The 23,937-nt window shown below is 44.5% G+C and overlaps 1 long non-coding RNA gene across 2 annotated transcripts; it reads right to left on the bottom strand.

The window, feature by feature from the left end:
* Nucleotides 1–291: 291 nt before the first annotated feature.
* Nucleotides 292–6,624, bottom strand: LOC133278922 (uncharacterized). 2 transcript variants are annotated; one of them, XR_009746725.1, is made up of 5 exons: nucleotides 6,566–6,624; nucleotides 4,593–4,650; nucleotides 3,231–3,293; nucleotides 696–902; nucleotides 292–453 (listed from the first exon to the last, which is right to left on the bottom strand). It is a non-coding gene; the product is annotated as an uncharacterized LOC133278922 (long non-coding RNA). The 2 variants fall into 2 exon arrangements; XR_009746724.1 differs by having other exon boundaries at nucleotides 696–863.
* Between the last annotated feature and the right edge of the window lie 17,313 nt (nucleotides 6,625–23,937).

The following is a 23,937-nucleotide window of genomic DNA, read 5'->3' as shown; positions in this document are numbered from 1 at the left end:
TTGAAAGTGTAGACATCAGCAGTAGTCATAGCAGGGTCAATAGATGACATGGCAAACCGTGGTCAGGCGCTGGGAGGTGGATGGGGAGGCTGAAGGGAGCCAGGAGCTGCAGCATGCTTGAGGCTGGAGCAGCGGCCATGTGGGAGATGGAAGCCTGGAGCAGAAATGCAGGATGCCTTGAGCACCTGCTCCCTGCAGCACTGCACTGTGTGCAGTCAAGTGGTACATATTGAGTGGATGTGCCCAATAATTCCTGAGAACACGGTTCTGCTTTGGAATAGTTGACAGGCAAAGAAACCCAAGATGCTTTGTGGGAGCAAAATTTTGCTGCTTTATAGCCTAAGAGGCTATTCAAATAGCTCCTTTAGGTTTGATAGCATTTCTGTAAGTGAAGTGTTTTATTTCAAAGGAGGCCAAATTAATGCAGACTGCTGTTGACTTCCTGCTGATTCACTATGAAATAAAATAGAAAACGTTGCGATTCCTTGGTGTGAAAATCTGGAATTTTGACCACTCCTGGAACCTACAGTGTTGCCCTGATTCCTTAGCAGAGCACAGACCATCCCTCCTTTGCCATCTGAGGAGGATCCTTTCAGACCCATGGGATGAATCTCCTGTGCCTCACCGTAGCTACGTGGCCTTACCTCAGGCTCAGCTGATCCCAAAGCCCATCCGTGGAAGATACTTGGCCTTACCCGGTCCTGTGATCTGTGGCACATCCTAATTGCCACCATGCTGCAGACTTGGGCAACATCTGCCACAGCTGCTCCCAGGCTCACTGAACCGAGGCAACCCACATAAATAGTGATCCAGGGGTAAGCGGCTTGATTTCCCTAAGCAGAGTCTAAACCTGCAGACTGGCTCTTGAAAGGCAGGAGGCTTGATCAGAAGCCTGAGTATTTCTTAGGAAACAAAATACCTTTTTTTTTCTTTTTTCCTTTTTAGTATGCAACACCTTAGCAATGCAACTTGGAGTTGCCAATATATGGGGATTTATCTCAAGGCTCAGATACTGAGTGTTTTTCCTAGACCTATGACACTGAATCAGATTTATAACAGAATCTAAGCTTCAAATAAAGAAAAGGAAAATGTTTTTGGATCTTGTGCCTGTGCAGGAAGATGGATTGTGGTAGCTATAAATGAGACACAAGGAGGGAGAGAGGCGGCAAACCAAAATGCAAAACAAACTGGAATCTGTTTTATGAACGATAATTCAAGATTCCTGGATTCTTGGTGCTGGCTGTACTGCCATACCAAAGGCCAGCGTTGGGGGTGTGGGTATTGCAGCACTTGTAGGAGTTAAACCGCTCGCACTGAAAACCAAATACTTTCCCACACACTGCGCTTCCCAGTAATTTGACGAGCCGTGCTGACCTAGATCTGCCTGAGGATCTAATATATTTTTGAGTGCAAACATAAATACACTCTCTTTCTGCATTTAATTTTTGAACAGCTCTAATTAAACCTAGCTTTATTTAAACACATCCAGAGCTCCCTTGCTATTTGGTCTTCAATGTGAAGAGTCTTTGCCATTCACGAGAAGAGCTTTGCTGTAAATGAACCTGGGAAGAGTGGCTGCTGCTCCTCTGTCCCTCTCTCTTTTGCTGTTCTTCACTCTTTTGAGGGAAGTGGCTCTCAGAAAACAGATTTCAAGCTGGAAGAAGATTTAATCACGCATCCAGCATCAATCAGGGCAGAGGAGTCCTACTTACGGGACAAATGTAGGCTTGATTTGCATAGGGGATGCTGCATTAGGACCTACTTTTATTATCATTCACAACAACAGTAATATGTTTCACTTTCAGATCACAGAAAGTGAGAAGAGCATAAAAACTGCCCTTGTTCAGTGTTTTGTCTTATTTAATCTGAAAATATGCCCTACCAGATTTCCTGTAACCCTTCTCCAGGAACACATTTAGAGGCATTGCTGGGCTCTGGCTTGGAGTTTTCCTCCAAAGCAAAGGTGCTGCTGCGCAGATCCCATGCAGGCGCTGTTGGGATAAAGGGGGGATGTGTGGCGCAAAGAGGGAGCTGGAGAGGGTGGTCAGGGAGGGTTTCAGCACACTGCTTGATGTGATACTGTGTAACAGCCAAGTGGCTGCCACTGTCCTAACCTGGAAGCACTGTGTTTGCTGCAGCCCAAGTGGTTTGTCTGAGCCTGACAGACTGTCAAAGTGCTTGTATGACTGAGGGTGAGAGAAGGAAATGCAGAGTAAAAAGAAAAAGGAAATGAGAAAAGCTGAGAACCACAGGCCACAGGTTTCAGTTGTCACGTTAACATTGCACCGCTCTGTTACATTTGCATCCAGAAAACAGGAGATAATAGGGGGTTAAACCGTGACAACAACCCAGTGTACAACTGGGTTCTTGTATTAGAAGATAACAAACAGTTAAAATCTGCAGTTCGTACTCCTTCTCCTCTTCCAGTTTCACCATTTTAGTGGGCAAGGAGAAGAGTTCAGACCTTTAATGTTCCTTTCAATATTCTGTATTTGCATCCCCAAGGAATGAGGCTGGCCTCTGCAGGGCTCCTTGCCGTAACCCCCATAACCTCTTGCCCTGCCTGCTTGGCTGATTGCAAAATCACAACACCAGGAGAACATAGTGATGGAGCTAAGGACTGGGTAGGTGCCTGAAAAGCTGCCGGACGCACGAAGACTTCTCTGTGCATGGACCTTCCCCTCCTGCTGCTCCACAAAGGCCTGGGGCAGGCTGGACAGTGCCCCAGTGGGCCCTCAAGTCTTCTTGACTTCCAGGGTGTTTGACATGTGTAACGGTGACAGTGTTGTGTCTAGAGGTGGATTTGAATCTCTGGATCCTAGTGCTCAAACTCATTGCACGTAACTGCCAACGAGTTTTCTACCCCAGCAGTACAAGTCAGTTTTAACGAGCAGGTTAAAAAAGGGGAAGCCACTCTTGCATACCTGTCCTGTTTTCCCTTTGCTTCCTGCTGATGTCAAAGTTTCAAAAGTCAAAGCCTTTTGGAGCAGCCCTACCATAGGACAAGCGCCATGGTACCCATGGAGCAGCTCTACCATAAGATGAGCACCGTGGTACCCGTGGAGCTGCCCTGTCTCACTGGCTGTAACCTACCTAGACCATAGGTCTAATTTCTCTTTCTACCCCAACAACAGTTGGTTTCCGTAATGAAATACTTTTTGCGTGATGGGCACGTTGTGACCAAAGCCTACTTTCATGGTGTAATCATCAAGGCAAGTTTATCACTTTACCTGTGTGTACAGGCATCTCCAGAGATCGCCAGTTTTCCTCCAAAAGGCAAATTTATTTGGAACCTGATCGTGAGAAAACACAAACATTAAGGTAGGAAGATCTTGCTGCAGTAGTAGATTTAAAGAACCAAATGTTAGCATGCTTTTACAGTCATTCATTCCAGTGCAAAGTGGCTATAAAGTACTTCCAAGGCTGACTGCTAATGCTTACACCCATTTTATGCTATAATGAATGACCACACAAGATGCAGCACCATGAAGATTCAGGTCCACGATCTGTAAGTAATCACAAGGTGCAGCCAGCCATGTACTATCAATCCTATATTGCTTTTGGCATTTCTATACTGCTTAATGCTCTTGTGAGTGCCAGGTTATCCTGAACTTCATTATATATAGCTTTGAACATTTCATCAAGTCCTGCTCTTGCTGAAACAATAAATAATCAGTCCTAACCAGGTGCAACTCTGGCAAATTAAAATTGCACTGACATGGAAAATTAGACCCACTAGCAGCTGGACCAGCAGGACTGTGCAGACCAGTCAGGGAAATGCTGAAGCTGGTGGTGGGAAGGATCTAGCTGCTGAAGCAGAAGTGTTTAGTACTATTTTAGGCATATGTGTGTATCCCTCTCAGTCCTTCCTTGCAAGTCCAGAAGGGCGTGGGACTCTGATGGGTTGCGTGTCAGACGTGCCAGGCCCGTACGGGTGTTTTGGGTATTGTAGGATGTATAAAGCAGCCAGTTAGAGGCTAGGCAGGGTAGACGAATGTGCTTAAAATAGCACTACGTGACTACATTTAGGCAAATGAATGTGGCCTTGGCATGTCTGAAACCCTGCCCTGTTATGTCATTTCGATACCTGGCACACAGCAGGGGAGAGACTTGGTCTACTGGGCTATGCAGATTACACAGATGCAGCACACACTTAGGAAAAACTAAAGTCAAGAGTGAATGTTCATGCCTCTAGAGTTAGGTGGAAACTGAAAGGGTGAGGGTTTTTTGGAGGTTTTTAGACTTGAGAGAGTTTTGGTTCCCTCTTGGTCATGCCATAGGTGACTACGAAACGATTTTGCCCACAGCCTGACTCTTCCAGCTATTGTTCTGCCTCAGGCATATACTGCAAATTGGAAAGAGCACACAAGCATGTGCAGTTCACTGCTAACTCCATGGATTGCAAATTGTCTGACTGGATCCTATAAAGAAAGAGAAGCGAGGCCTTGTCAGAGCTGGGGGACCTTGTTGTGTTCCAAGCAAAGAGGCTTCGTCCTGCTGGAAGTGTCTGCCCTAGCCAAGGAGGAAAAAAAATCTTTGTATACAGTCTTTATAAATAAGTAGGTTATACCAAGCTTGTAACTGACTCACACCTTTGTCATCCCAGGGAAGCAGCTTGGCCAGGCTCTGAACTCTGGCTGCCCACTCAGCCTGCAGGTTACATAGAGATGCAGCTCAACTGGAGGTATTAGATTCAGCCACATCACACAACACAACCCTGGTGCAGCAGGGAGGCCATGGCAAGCTCCTCTGTAAATAGCATGGAACTGTAAAATTGCCATCTTTCTGGGCTTTGAGAGATGAGCCTTGCTGTGCACAATGCCCCTGTTGTGTTTCCCATCTGTTCAGGGAGCGAACAGAGAGGAGAGGCAGAGATGGCCAGCGCAGAGGTGAGACCACACAGCCATGTAGCGCAGGAAAGCTCTCCCCAGCCAGCCTGCATAGGCTGGCAGGCAGTTTTCTGGGGGAAGGGACAAGAGTTTAAGCTTCTGTCTCATTTTCAAATGAGCAGAGCATCACTTCAGCCAGCTCCTCTTATTTCCAGTGATGATCTCTACAGCAGTAAACTGAAGAGGGTCAGGGCACGACCTCAAGCAGCAACATGCAGCCCTCCATGCTTTTTATGTTAGCATATTCCCTGCCACAGTTTTGGCCTGTGACACCTGGGGCTCTCCCAGCTGGCAGCCCTGGGGCTGGTCCTGACCGTGGAACTGGTGAGCTCACCCTGTCCTGGGAAAAAAAAAACCTAGGTCAGCCCCGACGACATGAGCTGGGATCTGCATACTCTTGTTTGATCTCAGGGCCAGAGAACAGGCCCTGGCTGATGTGCTCACTACTGCAGATACTGCCAACATGAATGATTTCTTGGACTATTTTGCCAGGGAAGGCATAATGGTACCACATGCCCCATCACGTCTGGTGCCATCCTGAGGTGATCTCAGGGGCTGTCACTCAATCTGCAGAAAGCAGAGCAGCCCTGACCTCTGCTTTGGCAAATGCTTGGTGCAGATGCTTCCACGGACCGTAACTGCACCCTTCGAAAGTCCTTGTTGCACCAAGCTGGTGTGTGAAGTCGATTCTGAAAGCAAGTTAGAGAGCTCCAAATACGCAGATGAGAGAGACAGAGCTTGTGCTGGGCCTGAGGAGCTGCAGTGGGTAAACCTCTCCTGCAGCCCTTCCCTACTGAAGTGCTAATGCAGAGCAGAAAAGGGCTTTCAAGCAGTGCCCCCGTCTGCTTAGCACTGTCAGAGTCCCTGTGGCCCTTTCCAAAACTGCTGAGGAAGCACAGTCTGCCCCAGAAAAAGCCCTCAGAAACTATTGTGAAGTTTAGCTTGATGCATTGCAATGTAAAACTGCAAATTCCAGCTGGCTGACGCTTGCTGCCGGTGGAGGGACGCCTCTGCCCGTGTCCCTGTGGTCCCACTCCAAACAGTGGTTGAGTAACACACCTTACACTGCTGGGGGATCTTCACTGGAGGCCACATATCGAGGGACTAGCAGGTAGCCATCCATTCCTTGGCACTGTACATAGGTTAAGCAGGTCCTGTCCTTTTCTGTATCTCACGCGAAGGCTAGGCTCCACTCTTACCCTGCGTAAGTCTAGTTTGCGGCCTGGAGACTTACACAGACCTTGTATGCCCCTGGCATGAATTGCCATGGGCTGTTCCTCCCCGAGACAGCCACTTGTAAAGGTAGGACCTGTGGCTCCGGCTCATCTGAGCGGTGTTTACTGCCCCCAGCTGCTCGTTGCCAGAGAGCACCCGAATGCAACCCAGCACTATCATTTTGCATCCGCTTGCAACTCGAGCAAGATACCTTTTTCTATCCCATTGCTTTTTCTGCAGCCGCCACGTACCTTTGCTTTATGCCGTTTTGAGGCTTTTGGAAGACAGAGTGTCTGAGATGCAAACACACAACTACCACAGCTTTGAACTAAGTGAAAGATCACAGGATATCTTTGCAAAGAGTTAAATTTGCAGCTGCAGGAAAACAAAAGCAGCAGTCTAACAAGGCTTATTTAGGGCTCAAGAAGCATCCTGGCATTTGAAGTCTGTCGTGTATTTACAGAAGTCTGCCTCTATCAACATCACCACTGCCCATGGAGTCACGGCATGTCAGTACTTATGTTCTACGTTGTCATTTTGTCCCAGTGCAGCCACCGTGGTGGGGACACCCACCCGGGTGGGGATGTCACAAAATCCGTTCTCAAGGCTGGCGAGAAAGAGACAAGGGGTGGGGAGCGAGGGGAAGCCAGGTACGGTGCTCCCATGACATTTGAATAGCAAAGCTTTGGACAGCCACCCAAAGCCAGGTCATTGTCCTCCCAGTACCTAGCTAGTTCCCTAGGCATCTAGTTAAAAATGAGCCCAGCTGCACTCCTGAAGAACTGGCATTAGGTGTGTGTGAAAGGGCAGAGGATGTCTAGAGATTTCCAGGGCACTACAGAAGTATCACCTGCTTTCACTAGAATTCCGATTATTCATAACATGGTAGTGATCATTTTGCATCTCACCCAACAGGTGGTCTATTAACGTTTCTTGGCTGCAGTTGCAGGAATAATACTTCTAGGCTTTACAGGCAGCATTCATCATGGCTGGCAAGGTAATTTATGTGTGTCTTAAATACTTGTAATTAGAGTTCCTCATAGTTCCAGTGAGGAACAAAACAGATTTCAGTAACATGCAGATGAATAATTCAAAGTGCATTCCTCAAAAAAAGCATTTGTTTTTCTCTCTCACTTTGAGTCCCTTGATCTAAAAGCTGGGACCGGTCTCCCCAGGGTTTGCAGGTCACGTAGCTGCCACCAGCCCCCCAGGAAGTTAGGAAGTTCAGAGAAAACCAAAGCATTTAGCTGGGAAAGAAGTTCTGTAATGTCAGCTTCTCTATTCTGGATACGCCGGCTCCCAGCTGCTGCCTCTCCAATAGGTACTCCACCCAGCCCTCAGATAATAATCACAAGCTATTTCACCAGCTCTGTTTCCTTCTACATTTTTTGCTGTTAACTCCATCGGCTGAATTGATAGCATTTAGCTTGAGAGTGCAGTGGTTATTTGGACTTGGGGGTTATTTGGACTTGGGGCTGTGAAAATACTGACCCTTGTCCTGCAAAATGTGCAAGCACACATGAAGCTTCGTTTCAAGGGGGCTGCTTGTAACCATGAAGTTAAATAGGAGTCTTGAAGAGACAGGGCCAAAAATGCATGGGGTGCATCGCCAGGGTGAGATGGTTTGCTAAATAGATGTGGACATTCTCAATGTCACGTTCCTAGGAAAAAATCTCTGTGCTACCTTACCATTCAGACTCCCTCTGGGGGAGGAACGACTCTGCTGTCAAAGGGTCTGATGCTCCTGTTTCCACTCAGACAAAAATTCCACTGACAGTAAGAGCTGATATGGCTAAGTGGAAATTGCAAAACTGGATTCAGATTGGCACGTAGTCGAAAGCCAGAAATCCTCAGTGATAAAACATTTGTCTTTTCAAAGCATGCACCAGTTTCTGAAGCAGATTCTATTTTTTCAGAAGTGTTACTTCCTCCCTCAGCTGCTCATAGTTTCCCCCTTACACAGAATTATTTTAGCAGCTCAAAATACATATCTGCATGTGCAAATTTCAGCAGCACGTTAAAGAGACACCATCCAAAACACTTTAGTCCGTATGAAGTGAAACACATAATGTCTGACATGGAAAGTTTGTATTAGTTTAAGCTTGAATATTTCAATACATCTGTCATGGACACCTAGTAAAGTTCCTTTTGCTGGACTGGTTTTCTCCCTTACTTACTCACATGATGTCGCTTCAGAACATCATCTCTGAGCATCCCGGCATACAACCTACCTCTGAAGGGACCTGTGAAGCTGGAGAAATGCATCCATTTTTCCAAGGGATCAAAAGGTGTTTCAGCCAGCACACAAAGAAAACAGTTTAGGGAGAATAATAGTGCATATAGAGTAGCACAGGCATTTCCCCACCATTTTGAAGGCTTCACTTAAAGTCCAATGGAGATCTTAGTGAACTCTGTCTCTCAGGGTTTTTCTTGAGGTCTCAGTTGCCCAGATAGGGCAGAAGCCCTCAGTGCCCCTGGATAATTACTCTGCCCAGCTGGTGAAGCCTGCCCTGCAGTAGAGACTCTTCCTTTCACAAGCACTAGTGCCCTGTACCTACTGATCCACATTCCCTATTTGGTGATCGCTTTGTCTCTTCTGGTGTTCAGTCCTGAGAAAATGAATTTAGCCTGGGCAGTGGCCATCTGCCCGTCCAAGGGCTCTCAAGCTGCATGGAAAGTCACCCATAGTCAAGAGCTTTCTGTCATGCTACCATGATGAGAGAAAGCTTTTTCCCCCTCATCTCCGAAGACCTTGAGTTCCATGTGGCAGTGAAAGAAGGATAAGAAGGTGAACCAGCCCTCCAAACAGGGTTCTCCTGCTACGAGTGTTCTGAGAGGGGCCCCAGTATCAAGCAGACTTCACAAGTACAGACTTACCTATGGGGCCAAAATCCTCACATCAATACCCAGCAAAGTAACACTTGCTGTGGGTCTGTTTTACCTCTTCAAAAGCATGTGGTTAATTTGGCATAACTAGAAGCAGCATTTCAAGATAGCCTTTATATACAGCATTTAAGCCTACAACTGGTATTTCAGTGGCATAAATGGGTTCCAGGTGTGACAGTTGCCAAGTAGGAGATGAAAAATCTCAGCTGGGTGCAGTCGTTACAGATAGTTGGTGGCTGTAATTTTCAGCAGTGCAAAGATGGGGAAGCTGTCCAAGGCTTCTACCCAGGGCAACAGCACTCTGGTCTATGATGTTCTGCCACCTTTATCAGCAATAGCAGTCATAGGCTGAAACGATACTTGCTGCAGGTTGATGATAGAGGCTGCCATGCAGGGGTGACCAGAGCTAGTTAGAGTTGCCCTTTTTCCTGGCTGAACTGATAGAAGTAGGTCAGATCTCTCTGTCCATCTCTCATTTATGGGGTTACTTAGGTGGGTAGCAGAACATCTTAATCACTTTGCTTAGTTAATTCTGATTTCCTGTAACACTGTGTTCTAGCAGCTCCCTAGAAGACTGGTTTCCAAGTGGGGAAATCTTGATTGCAGTAAAATCAGCAACATTTTGCCATTAATTCCATAGCAGTAAGGATTTGACCAGAGAATATCTGTGGAAGTCAGTGAGTATTGTGGTTCTGTGAAGAGCATGCAACTGGAAAAAAGACTTTGCTCAAGAAACTGTGCATACACAAAAGGAAGCTCAGCTTAAATTGAGAAGTGTAAGCCTGAACAAACTCAGAGCAGCTAATATCTGCCAGTCTGATTTGTAGGCATGGAGCTCCAAGGTGATTGTTGTTTGGACAAGAACCAGAATTTTGGGCTTCATTTATGAGCTATATAATCAATATGGGCTGAGGCCAAAACCCACAGTTTTTATAAGGCTGGGCTATTTCTTGCTTCATATTATTAGGCACAGGAGACAGAGCTGACTTAGATTTACAGAATCTTGGCTCAGACTCAAAAAGCATCAGCATGACTACTGAGAATGAGTGTATTCTCAGCTAAGGCCCCTCCAGGATCCAGGATGTTTCACTGGATTTTAAAAGCCCAGTTCCAGTGCAATTGCAGTATTCATTTCTACAATAGTGTCACTTGTGTATTACGTGGAGCAGTATAAGATTACATTTCTGGTTCATAGCCTTTTCCCTTTATTCAGCCTTAAAGCACTTTGCAGCACAGACAAATCCTGGAACTGCTGCCCCCTTTGCAGCCGTGCTGCTGCTTCTGCATTCAGTCAGACTTTCAGTCATTGGGACGTTTGCTCACAAGCCGCAGCGGTGTTCATCAGGCACCCCAGTTCCTGTGGAAAGATCTCCTTCAAAGTGTTTTTCTGTGAGCTATACCACTGAAATGCAGTTGACTTGAGCGAGGCAGCACTGCTGGATGCCGTGCAGACACACCACTGCGCACTTCTGAGTTTGAAGGGAAGAATAACTTTTCCTGATAAAAACTTGAGGAGGAATTGAGGCAGCAATCTTTGTGAGAGCAAGGGGAAAAAGAAAGAGCCTTTTTCTCTGGGAGGGTTGCGTGGAGAGGTTTTCGGTGGCCGCGGGAGGTTAGTACAGTTTTCCACCTTATCCAAAAGATGGCACTGTTCACATTGGAGCCGTGCTCAGCTCCAGGCAGGGGCCCCAGGCCTGCACCCTCCGGGGTCTTGTCCTTGGGAACCCTGGAAATGCAGTCCAGCTTAATGCCCAGGGGCTCATTTCACAGCCCCCTGCACTGTGGCAGACGGTTCTTTAGCGGCATTATCCCTACCTGATTGTCATCCAAGCGGAAGAGGGGTTCAGAAACTGACTTGTTTTTGGCAGTGTTCAATTTCTCTGAAATCCAATTGCTAGTATTTTGGAACAGCCAGTTGTGTTTTAAAGTGAGAAGGAATACTGGGAGAAACAGGGAAGGGATGAGGAGATGAGAGGATGAGAAGCTATGAGAAGGAGCAGATGAGAGTGGTGGGGTGGGACGTGTCAGCAGTGGGAGTAGAGAGGGAAGCAAAGAAAAGAAGACAAGAGAAGTCAGCATGCAAGCATAGAGATTCAAGGTCCCAGCAGGAAGGAACAGGATAAAGAAGCTGGGGTGATGCTGGTAAATGCTAAACTGGGCTTGCTTAAATTTATCCCCCTGCCTTGCTCATGTGCTGAACATGCAATTAATTTGTAGTGCTGAAGAGATGAGAGAAATTTCTATCCATAGTCCTTAGATATGAGAGTTAATGGCCCAGGTACAGATACTCATGGAAAATAAAAGAATTCCCTCCTCCCAGGCCCTGCAGTGCCTCTACATTAAGCTCAGTGGTGTGTTAACAGAGCCCTTTCCACAGGAGCATCACACAGACATCAGGTTTTGTGTTGCTGTGGCGTGGCAGTCACTACACAGGCCAGGGGACTTGCTCCACCAGGATCTGAATGTAGCCCCATGCAGGAAGCAAGATAAAGGGTGTGAAGAGGTGCCTGGCCACCATCTGCTCCATGGGTCATTCACATGAAGCAGAGAGGTTTACTTGCATGCGTCTGGCCCTGCAAACAGCCACCACCACATCACTGAGTGAACCAGACCTTTGAACACAGCTCAGCCTGAGCCAGAGTGGCACAATCTGGGCTGGAGGGTCCTCCTGCCTCCCTCCTTTGCTCACCACAAGAATTACCTGGCTTAACACCTGGAAGGAGCATCTGTGTCTGCTGCCTGCATATAGCAGGATGGAGGCTTTCACTTGGCCAGTCTAGCCTTGTACTCACAACTTTGTGGTCCAACTAGAGACTACCTTTGTAGAGAGATATGGAAAATAATGTTTTATATTATATATATGTATATATATATGTGTATATATATGTATATATATGTATATATATAAAATTCCCCTTTTAAGGGAACACAGGAGCATTACATATGAGTGTTGGATAAGAGGTGAGAAATTTCGTACTAGCTTGAAAATACAGGAGAAATTAATTATACATACATCCCTTTCAATCCGATTTATAACTTTAAAGATCATCCAGGAGGTTGTCAGTTTTGAGTTTAATTGACCTATTTGCGATTGAGCCAATTCATTCCTACAGCTGGGGACTCTTTTTCATAGTTTTCAACTCACTGATTCAAGATTTTAAGGCCAAAAGGGATCATTAGATCATGTAGTCTGGCCTCTTGTGTATAGACTTTCATCCAGACATTCTTCTTCTGAGCTGCACAAGATGTGCCTGGCAAAAGCCTGCATCGCAGAAAGGTGCATGGTCTGGATCAGTGATTCCCAGGATGGGCAATGCACTGTTTCCCTTGATCACTTGTTCCCATGGGTAATCAGTCATCTTGAGATTAAAATGTGAGCATCATCAGGATCTCAGTGATCCAAGATATTGCCTGATCCAAAAAATGTTTAATGAGCAGTGCCTGACAGACATGCTATTAATTCTTTAAAGATAAACTCTTAAAATATAAATAGAATTATGAATTACTTGGGAGATGTTAATTTTGCCAAGCGGGTTGATTAGCTTCAGATACAGGCAGAGCAGACCAAACACTGGGAGTCATCACATGTTCTTTCAACTTTAACTTATATTCTTGTTAAAACTCAGGCATTCTGGGGCAATTGTGTATGTTTTACAGCACTAGGTTTTTAGTTACCCTTTGGAAGCTGTGACCGGGAAATGCCCCTGTAAGGCGCTGCAAATGGTTCTTTCCATGTACCGCTTGGCAGATGCACAGGAAGATGACGCTGGAAAGTTGGCTCTCAGCTGTACTTTGTAGTGAGGCGCTAATGCACGTGTTCTAACACTTTGTAATGACGTGCTTGGGGTTGATTAGGGTGCTTTTTTTTTTTTTTAGTCTTTGCCAAATAATAAATCCAGTTGCAAGCTGGAAGCACCAGATCTCCCATCTTTATGAGAAGACAAGCACCGAACTGATGTGGCCCCACCTGGAATGTGGCGCTGCTTGCTGGTGTGCAGCTCTCCCTATGGGCATAGATGCAGGGGACACACACAGGTGCTAGAGCCTCCCTGGTCTCCCAACACATCCCCAGCCCCTTCAAGATCTCTTAAACTCTCATTTCTCTTGGTTGCTTTAAGCCCTGGTCTCCTTTCCTTACTCCCTGTCTCTGGACACCGTTGCCTCTTCTCTATTCTTTTTTTTCTGCAACTGGACAGGACAGCCCCTTCCCTTCCAGCCACGGGCTGAGAGAGGTGAGGATTTTCTTCTTCACTGATACTAGCCCTAGTATCCACCTAACTGGGGACCAGATGGCATGAAGTAACTTTTAATAAGACACACAATCTGAGACGCAGCAAGATGCACCAGGGCTTGCCAGGGTCTGCATGGTCAGACATCAGGCTTCTCGTCACAGCTGTGGTCAAAATCCCTACAAATATAAGCATTGCAAGAGCCCTTCAGTGTGTCCTGAGGGTCTAAAGTCTGTCTAAGGAGCTGGGAGAATCCCTGCTTCCCAAACTGAAGCCTCAAGCACACACACTGTGCACGCAGAGCTGGGGCATGCTGGCAAGAAGCAAGATTTGTCTTTGCAGCTGTTTGAGCCTCAAAGCCACTGCCAATGCTTTTCCATAGGCAAGGGGGTCTTTTTCTGTCCTATTTCCACTCCCTGCCAGCACTGAGGCATGCCACTGCTTTTCAGGGATTTGGGCAATGTGATAAGCCTTGGCTAACATTTAATGCTATTTATTCTTAGTACAGTTATTAAACACACAGGAACAAGAAACTGGGGTCAGCAGAATATCCAAGGGCAGATCGTGCCTGCTGACGAAATGACACCATAGCCCTGCAAACCCTGAAGTGGTGGTCTCGGGGAAAAGTACGGTCTCAACATCTTAGAGCAGAAATGGCATTAGACACTGTCACTAAAAGAAACTGCAAAAGGAATGTTAAATTAAATAGGGATTTTAAATTTTAACACCAATTAAATTTTAAATATTCCAGCTCTTAGTAAAATGAAAGCAATATTTCTGTTCCAACATGGAATGGGCCACATCATCAGCAGCTGTATATTGGTGACCCTCTGTGCTGAAATCAAGGCAACTTAACTGATTTGTAGCAGCTGAGGTTGTGCCAGTTCAGGCTCTCTCCTGGAAATACATGACTCCAATCTGGCTGGCAGTGCAGCCTTGATGTTTCATTAATTTGCAAGAAAGATGCTGCCAGGATAGACACACACTCTGGCTGTGTGGCTGACAAAGAAGTAAAAAATTACTCTAAAACTTTTATCATCTGTCATGTTATAGAAGCTAATTTAAAAAGCATTTCCCAGGCTCCCAATCTCAAAGGATCACTTAAGGATGTTGGTTTTGTTTGTGTGTGTGTGTGTTAGAAAACCGCTGCTCGCATTGTGCTTTTCAGACCCTGTTTCTTTCAGAAGGGTGAGGGCACACAGGGAGGAATGGGAAAGACCCTTCATGTCCTGCCAACACATGACTGTTCCCCACACTCAGAGCTTTGTCTTTCACGGCTTGAAATGAGTCATTGATAAAGGTTCCCACTACTTCCTTTGGGAGATCATTAAACAGCCTTTTGGGCTTCAGTGTTAGGATGTTTTTCTTGATCGTCAGCCTAGACATTTCTCTGCTCTGTTTCCTCCCATTGCCCCTAGTTACACTTTGTCCCACCCTAAACAATTCCTTTTCCCTCCTTATACTGATATATCCCTGTGCATATCAGAAAAGGGGTGGTGGTGACTGACACAGAAATAACACATAAGCATGTTATCAGTCTAGCCTGCAGAACAGTTTGCACTAGCAATCATGACATGGTGCTGCAGCTGGGAGAGTGAAGACAAAGAGGGGTATCCGCTGCTACATTGGCTAACTGGCCCATGGGCCAGTTGGCTACTGGCCTAACCCAGTGCGATGCCTACTCAGATTAATGGGTTTAAGGGACCTCAGGAACTTCACAGGTCTGAGCAAAGCTCTGCTAGACCCCTGGACCTCACAAGGAGGTACTGCTCCCTTTTACCAAAGGCTGCCCTCAGCAAAGGTGCTGCAGTGCAAAGCTAGTGGTTGCTGTTCTTGACACAGCCAGAGTGAGGTGAGGAGACTCAGCAGTTGTGAAAGACAGGTTACTACATCACCCGTCATCCTTTGGATAAGCACGGGGTGTAAAATGGCATTAGGGGCTGTTTTGAAGAAGTTAACTTATGTCTGGGTGGAGGCATCTGCTGAAGGGAGAGGCTGCAGTGCAGACCTCAGGCTGCAGGAAGAGCCTAGAGCTTTCTCCTGGGAAAAGGGCAGGCAACAGACTTGCTTGCAGTCCATGTGCCCACCTAGAGGACCTCCTGCAGTGGGTGTCTGGGCTGCAGGAGACACTGAGAGGGCTTTGTAACATCAAGGAGGCTTAGAAAGTTCCAAGCACAGTCTGCAGTGGACCCACAGCACATGGCCAAACAGCCAGAAACTCCTCTAGTGGTACATACAGAAGGAAGGGGGTGCAATAATGCGGAAGAATGGAAACTTGCAGCAGCAAGGACCAGCAGGGGGGAAAGACTTTCCCCAAAGCCTGAGGTGCTCCTGCAGAACAGTTTCGCTGCTCTCTAGACTGAAGATGAAAGACCTGTCACATCAGGAGAGACGCTGGAGCTGAGTAAGGCAGCCTGATCTGCTGCCTGTGTAACAACCAGAATGACTAAGAAGAGGTGATGGGTGATGCTAGCAGGAGGCACAGAGGCACCCCTTTGATGACCTGACGTGCTCTCTAGAGGGGTGTGCTGCTTACCGGGGACTCATATCAGGGTGTAATGGAGACACTATCAAGCCTCCTGCAGTTCATTAACTATTATCCGCTGCTGTTGCTTCACGTGGGCACCAGAGAGTCTGAGGTGTATCAAGAAGGATTATTACAGAGCCCTGAGCGTGGCAGTAAAGGGCTCTGGAGCAATGTAGCTTTTTCATCAATCCTCCAGGTCAAAGGGAAGGCGTTTGAAAGGGCCAGGATTGGTGCTACAGCCAGGCTTTGCCTGCTTAGACCACGGGACTCTCTTTGAGAAACCTGGTCTGCTGGGGTCCATCTGTCAGAGAAGGGGAAGAACATCTTTGGTCATAGGCTTGCCAAGCTTCACAGAACAGTGGCAAATGTCTTTAAGCTGACAGAAGGGAGATTTAGATTAGATATTAGGAAAAAATTTTTCCCTGTGAGGGTGCTGAGGCACTAGCGCAGGTTTCCCAGAGAAGCTGTGGCTGCCCCATCCCTGGCAGTGTTCAAGGCCAGGTTGGACAGGACTTTGAGCAACTTTCTCTAGTGCGAGGTGTCCATGTCCATGGCAGGGGGTTGGAACTGGATGGTTGTTAAGATCCCTTCCAAGCAAAACCATTCTGTGATTTAAGATCTTCCACCATGTGCTGTCTGTTCCCTTCAGGTATTGAATACCCTACCACCACCACTAGTAACTGAAGCCTCATGGTCCTTGCTCTGTTTAGTGACCATGTGGCTTACTGTAAAAACTGTGAGTTTGATAGAAGCTAAAAGAACCCTCTGGTTGAGACAGCATAAGGAAAAATAATAACAACATTATATCATAATCGCAAACCAAAAAGTACTTGAAACTTGAGACTTTTATGCAGCAGTAACAGCCTGGCAAAACAAAAGGGAAGGAAAGCTAACAAATGCAAAGCTACAAAGGCAGTGCAAAAAAAAAATACATTGCAAACAGGCATGGCTATAGTGATAAGCGATGGACTATTCCTCCCTGGCTTATAGGTAATTGTGTGCCTCCCTCTGTGTCATTGAAATGTAGTAGATTTTTTTTGGCTTATTAGTTTCAAAACTGTGCTTTAAGTTTCTCTGTAAGTTTTGGTGTAAACCTCACTGTTCCCAGGTCTTTTCCCATTCTTAACTGCACATGTGTTAGACACAGGATTTAAAGGCACTTCTCAAAATCCGCATAAGAAGCTTGACTTTGTTTTTGCAAATAAATAGTAATAAGTTAAGCTTATTGGCTCAAAGCTGCTGCACTGTCATATTAGCTGAAAGAAGCATAGCTCCTGCAGAACTGGGGTGGACAGGCTGCCTGGCAAGGAGGAGAGAGTTCATCTGATGCACGGGTGCAATATACATGTAGATTTTGGAGGAAAACCTCTAGAATTGCCTATCGCACATATTTCTCAACATTACTCATTAAAGAATGAGAGCAGGTCACCTGAATGGCACTGCAGTGGTTAATGTTGGGGAGAGATTCAGATGGAAGCTGCCAAGGAGAAAGATGGATTTCAGAGGCAGGAAATGGGAATTGTTTTCGCTCTGCCTATATGACTTCAGCTGACTTTCTCCTCACATTCCAGGGTCATCAGTTGAAAGCTTTGAGCTTCTTTGTCTTTGTTGCTGCTATATGTTCACTGGAATGTCAAAATCAGTGTGGTCAGCAACACACCTCTGGGGGTGCAGACTGAAAGCCCTGAAAACTGTCTTCATCGGTCGCTGCTTAGGAGAAACACAGGCACTCCTTCTGGTGGCAGTTCTCCTGGTGGCAAATACCACACACTTCTGTAGCCTCCTGCAGGGCAGCTATTCTCTGTCATGCATGTAAGGGAGCAATTTCATAATCCAGAGAAGATGCTCAAAGCTAAGGCACTGGTTTAATAAAGTCTGTGAGAAACAAATAAAAATCTGCAAAGACTGGCAGAAAGAACTGGAGCGAGTTTTCCTTGCTGGCAGAGGATTGAGGCTGAACCACATTGAAGCTGAACCACAGCTTTCTGGAGAAAAACTAGGCATTTAGAGTTGGGGTTTAGATTTTGTAACGTTCTCATAATGAGCAAAATCAAAAGGGCCTTTGGGATCTCAGCACTCCTAGGTTTACAGGAAGCTGGGATCTAAAAAATGTTGCTTTGAATGGTGTCTCTGCCCATGGCAGGGGGGGTTGGAACTGAATGATGTGTAAGGTCTCTTCCAACCCAAACTGTTCTATGATTCTGTGATTCTACGATAGAGCTGTGTTGGCCATTATGACTCAGCTAATCTGATTGTTACCTTGTGCTGACCTCGAGGAACACCCCACTGACCAGTTTTGCCTACCCATTTGAATATATGAGCAGCTTCCACTCCAGTGGCTGGTTTGAGAGCAGCTCATAAGACTTAGTATGAAGTAATTTTAGTGATGCTATTACTGCTAAAGCTCTTCTTAAGAACCAAAATATAGAGTCTGTCAAGATCAGTAGTATCTTCCGCTGGCTTACACGGCAGCTTAAGCCATACTTAGCTAAACTATATAGTGGTCCTTCTTAAAAATGTTGTGAAAAAAAACAGAAAATGCTGTGTTCTCTGTCTAAGACAGTGGGATTTCCACGTTAAGTCACATAATTCCCAAATCTCTTTCTTATACTTTGTTCAACCCAGCTGGAATTGTGAATTTACTTAGAAGATGATGTGTAAGACACAGGTGAGTTGACACATTTGTCAAAACATCTTGGCCAAGAGTCACTGGCTTGCCAAGTGTGATGCGAGACTGCAAGATGATTTTTGATGCCTGTAACAGTTGCAGTGCCATGACTGGAAATTCATAAAGGAGTGAGAAAGAGACTTTGCTATGGAAGGATGTGGGGTAGTGGCAAAAGAAGCAGCATAGTTTTCAAGAGAAACTCAGAGATGTATCACTGGCAGAACTAGCTGTCTACACTGTGACATTGAAAAGGTTAGATTAGACATCAGTCTAATAATACCTAGGACATAAGGGTTGTTGAGAGACTTAATTAATCACAGTCTTGAAGCCTGAAATCCACAGAAAGGAAGTGAAAATCACAGTTATAATAATTTGGGCCCCCTGGCTGGTTATGTTCAGGACCAGCTACCTAGAGTGATCTAAGACAACTGTGTTGGCAGGTGCTGCCCCAGCAGTTTGTCTGTCAGAATTCCCCGCCGAGTGGCAGTATTTTTAGCTGTAGATGAGCCTATTATCAGCATAAATCAAAGGAGCACAAATATTTCTCAGTGTAAGGCATAAGGGCTGATGTTGAATTTAGGAATAGTGCGATGTTAGTTGCTGGGAATGATTCACCTAGGTCGATACCCAGCCACTGAGAATGGACAGGACCCAAAGTTCCCAGAGAAGAGGAAACCAAGGCAGAAATGGGAGTTTATGGAGCAGCCTCCCCACAGGATGAGTCCTGAGCTCAATTATACCTTACAGTAAGAAGATCTCATCATTAACTGTACATTGTGGATGAGAGTCCTCTTTGATCTGTTTTAAATGTTCAGTTTAATTAAATTCCTTTTATTCTTCTTATAAAGAAAGAATAAGATGAAGGAAAAAAAGTTACCCTCTCTTTAGTGTATTTTTCCTTTTATTCATGTCTAAATGACAGCTCTAGTATTTTCAGTTTCTTTCTGTGAATGCATTTATCAAGTCATTTAGATATCCCATTTCTAGACTTTTCTTTTTCTGAAAAATACTTTCAAGAAAAGAATAACTAAGAAATAACACAGTATTTTGGATATGCCAATATGCTTGATTTATATAAAACAATGTTGTAATATTTGCAGAGCCTGTTTTCCATCCTGGGCTGTGCAATACTCACACAATTTTGGATGACTCTGCATTTGAAGTAGGGATTTTCACTGTCACCAGTGATGACCCACTGTTTCGTTCTGAGTAATTTTCAGCTTTTAATAGTAGCTGTCATTTAGGTTTGTTTCTTTTTTTTCCCCAACTCTGATTATTTTGTGTTTATTTAAAACAGCAGATTCCGCTTGCTCTCATATTTCTATCTCACCTTGCTTTCCTAGAGTATTCTGAAAGTTTTCATAGCCATCCCTACTCCTCAGTGGCCTTCAACCGTTTTGTGTCATCTGCAAAATTTCTTACCTCACTGCTCATTCAGTTTTCCGGACCATTAATAAAACCATCAAAGAATACATCTGCCAGTACAGATCATTAACACACCGGCTGCTAATCCTTTGCCAATGTCAAAATGTATCATTTCTTTCAGATATTATTTTCTCTCTTTTACTAATTTTAAATCCCGAGTAGTGAATTAACTGTTGCTTAAGAAGTTTACAAGAAGCTAAATAAACAGCTCTCAAGTATTGGCATTGTGAGATCAAATAAAAAGTGGTTTGAATAAGAACTGCTGTGTGAAAAAAATGTCTCTGATGATTCTCATTTTATGCTAATATTGTCTATTCTCCTTATGCTCCTAATGTCAAATTGCATTAGTCCTTAAAATCGCAGTATCATGAGGGAATATAAAGACAGCCCACTGATATTTTGGATCTCTATATTTCAATGTAATACAGTCATTAAAACTGTTTGTATATTTTTTGTTTATTAACACAGCAATCTCAAATACATGTCTAGGAAGAAGAAGTGTTTCTTTGATGGAATATAAATTCCATTATGTGCAATGAGAGCAAACATGATTATCTTTACCTGTTGAACCAGGAGATCTATTCTAGGATAAATCTCCTGGGACCAATATTCTGAGCAGATCATTTCTGCGTGTCCGTAAAACCACCTTTAAGAACTGCCTGAAAAAAAAGCAAACCTGCTATATGCTGAGGTTTAGTAAGGCTATAGATTCAAGAGGCTTCGACTAGACTGAATCTTTCTGATTCACTGTCTGATTCTGAAATAAATAATCTGATTTTAAGTGTATCACCTCATTTCAAAGTGTTGACTTCTTTGGATGAAGGTGGAAGCGACTAAACACATGCAGGAGATATTTTTGCAAGCAGAAGAAAGAGGGCAGCAAAAGGATACCTCATTCTCATCCACAGGACCAAGTTAATTTCAGCTCAGGGTTATCTGTAATCAGTATAGACCCATACGATGCAAAGCTTTTCAGTGGAGGATACTGACCAAAATAACTCTCTGTGCTGGTGCTGCAGCCGGACAAGAGGTGCTTTTGCTCTGGAGTAATGAATGCACTTCTAAAGCCAGAGTGATTACTCTGGGATAATGTCACCATTCTCCTAGAATCGTATTTTTGAGGGGTGGAGGTCTGGCATGGCTAGTGATTAAAATGACAACGTACAAATTCTGACACAACGTTGCATCCCACCTCTGGAAAATGCAGCAGAAGCAGTCGATACTCTGAGCTCTCCTTATGTGACCTACTGACTGTGTGTGGGAATATAGGCTGCGCTGCGATTCTCTTCAGCCGCAGCAACTGCAGCTAATTGTCCCCAGGCAAATGAGCTCACAGACCTGCTGGAGAGATGCAGTAGAACTTCATAAAATGTCTTTCTCTGAGTCAGAAAAGCATCCTCATTTAGAAAAGGTGCTGTCATTTAACTGTTTGATTTTAAAGGGTTCCAAGTCGCATGGTTTATTTTCACATTATCAATTTGTCTGTCATTTACCCCATTTTTGCACATGGTATCATCAGAGGGATTAGGTGGTCATCTGAGGGAAACAGCATGGTCCCGGTAAACTGGCTTACACCCATAATAAAAGGACAGAAATAGGCACTTGTGCTATTCTTCTATATCTGGGATGACTCAGAAAGAAGATGGAAACATCATCTTACTATATGGATCAGCTTAATTATTCTGCTGGCTTAGCAAATGAGACTTTCTATTAATGACAACAAAGTTTTTTTACAGGGGTAGTTACAAAGTAGTACATTTAGAAGGTGGGTTGTTCCATTTTTAATTACAGATAAAAAGGGAGAAATTAGAATACTTTACTAAAACTCCAGGTGCCAAGAAGTCAATGTAATAAATTGGATGTGGAAGATAACACTTCACAGTTATAATCTGTCATCTCAGAAAATCCAGTGTGAAGCCACATCTTTCAGAGGCTCTCACAAGATCCAAAAACGTGCTGCGTGATAGCTCAGATCCCAATCAATCAGCATTTCTGGAGTGGAGACAGATGTCCATCTGCATTAGGACACCTCTGCTCCCTTTCATCCACACATGCATCACTCAGTGCACACTTCATTGCAAGGCTCGGTCTTTTATAAAGGGCCTTTCAGAAGAGAAAGTAGGGGCACACAACTGGATACCAAATTGTAGAAAGATGTGAATGAGCACGGGTACATTACACAAATTACATCTACTTGTACTGATGGGGCCAGTCCGTGAATTCTGGATGATTGGATTTTATCCTTATCTTTAGAACTTGCTTAAACTCACTGTGTGTTTTGTCCAAGGCATCTCATTCTGCAATTTATAATATTGACAGAAATCATATAGCTCAGTTCCATTTTTATTAAACACACCCACATTTCTCGATGGAGGGCAAAATTATACCACAGTGCATACAGCTATCACATTGCTTTGGTTTTGTTTTCCTTGGGAATTAAATTATCTTTACTATCGACTTCTGTCAATTTTGCTACAATCTTATTAGAGCTCTAGTTGTGTCCAAAGCCTTGACTATAGTAGAAAAGCCACAAGGAAGGATTGTAACCAAATACCTTTCAGCACACCTTTCTCACAAATATTTAACCATCTGAAAAACAGGCATCCTGTCCAAGTTTGTTATATAGATTCCCTTAATGTATGTGTAGATAAAGATACCATCAATGGGAAAATTATCCAGTCAGTCCTAGACACCCGGTTTTCAATAGGATGAATCGTCTTCTGAAAGCACCTCTCTTCATTGGCTACCGATAGAACCCAGACATGTAAGTTTTTTCATGCCTAAGGTTAAACAAAAGAAGACTTACTATAAATTGCAGTATCATTGTGTTTCAATCCAACCACTTTGTTATTGTATCTTCATCATGTAAACTCAACAATTTTCACACAAAGACAATCAAACAGAGATAATGATAATGATCTTGATAATAAAATGTGAAGCACTGTTTAGTCTAGAAATGCCAATTTAAAAGTAGGACTGGTCAAGCTTAAGGCAGTCTTAGGAAAACTAGGTGGCAATCTTAAACCTCAGTAAAGAAGATGCTAGTGCTGTGCTTTCACTCTCCTTGCAAACACAACAAAAGCTCTAGGTATACTTCATGCATTTCCTTGCTATTCCTCTTGCTTGGTACCTGGTATAGTAAACACAAATTATCTTTAAGTACAAGATTTGAAGTTCTTAACATGCTGCACTCATGTAATTTTTAGGTGCTTCTTCAGTATGTTGAGTAACTGAGCTTTTGGCTCCCCGCTAAATCACCTTCTTATGCAAAAAAAAAAAATAGAGTCAACACTGAGTTTGAGAGCACCCCAAACAGGTGTACTCAGCAAAGTCAATGCACACAGCTTTTATAACTAACCTCATCACCAGGCAGAAGGCTCTCTGCTCCATGGATCTTGTGGCCAGAGCAGAAGGCACTTTGATGTGGATATTGTAGCCAGAACAGATACCATCTCTGCACATATGGGCACAGAGGGTATGGAAAAAGAAACTATCTAAGAAGCTAGTCACTGCTTAGTTGAGTAATGTGGAGGTATCAACAAGCACAGACCATGCGTCTTGAGCCAGCCTGTAGAAGCTTTCCAAGGCTGATATGCAGTTCTTCTCAGGAGCCCATCTGCTCATAGCCACTATGCACCTCTTGCCTTATGAGTGGAGGTGGTTTTCCATATGCAGTGTCGCCAACTCTATCTCTCCTTTAAAGTGACTGTGTGAACTGCCTTAAGTCTTTGTGTTGCTTCACAGTAATAGTAATGCCAATGATTAAAAAACCCACAGAAATTAAACAAAACGCCTTGTCTCCAATCATTCATTTCACGGTCTCCTTCTCCCTCTCTCTTCAACCTTTCCTCTAAATAAGGTCTTTTCTTGCTGCAGTTCCAGCCAGCTCCAGTGATTTTTTTCCTGTCTACCTGATCTCAATCTAATTAAAAAACAGTCTTAGCAGATGCCTCTGGACGATCACCAAACTTAAAGTGAGTTTTCAGCAGAAGGAATACAATCCAAAAATATTGGACGTATATTCCAGTAACAAATTCCCATGACTTCAGGTCAATTCATTTGATGGAGTAATCTGGCAAGGTTCATTTCTGACAACAG

This window comes from Pezoporus flaviventris, unplaced genomic scaffold (assembly GCF_033815535.1).
Source record: "Pezoporus flaviventris isolate CSIRO_AGI_PZ_B2104156 unplaced genomic scaffold, CSIRO_AGI_Pfla_v1 ptg000070l, whole genome shotgun sequence".
NCBI classification, from domain to species: Eukaryota; Metazoa; Chordata; class Aves; order Psittaciformes; family Psittacidae; genus Pezoporus; species Pezoporus flaviventris.
This window is presented reverse-complemented; position numbering and strand designations above follow the sequence as displayed.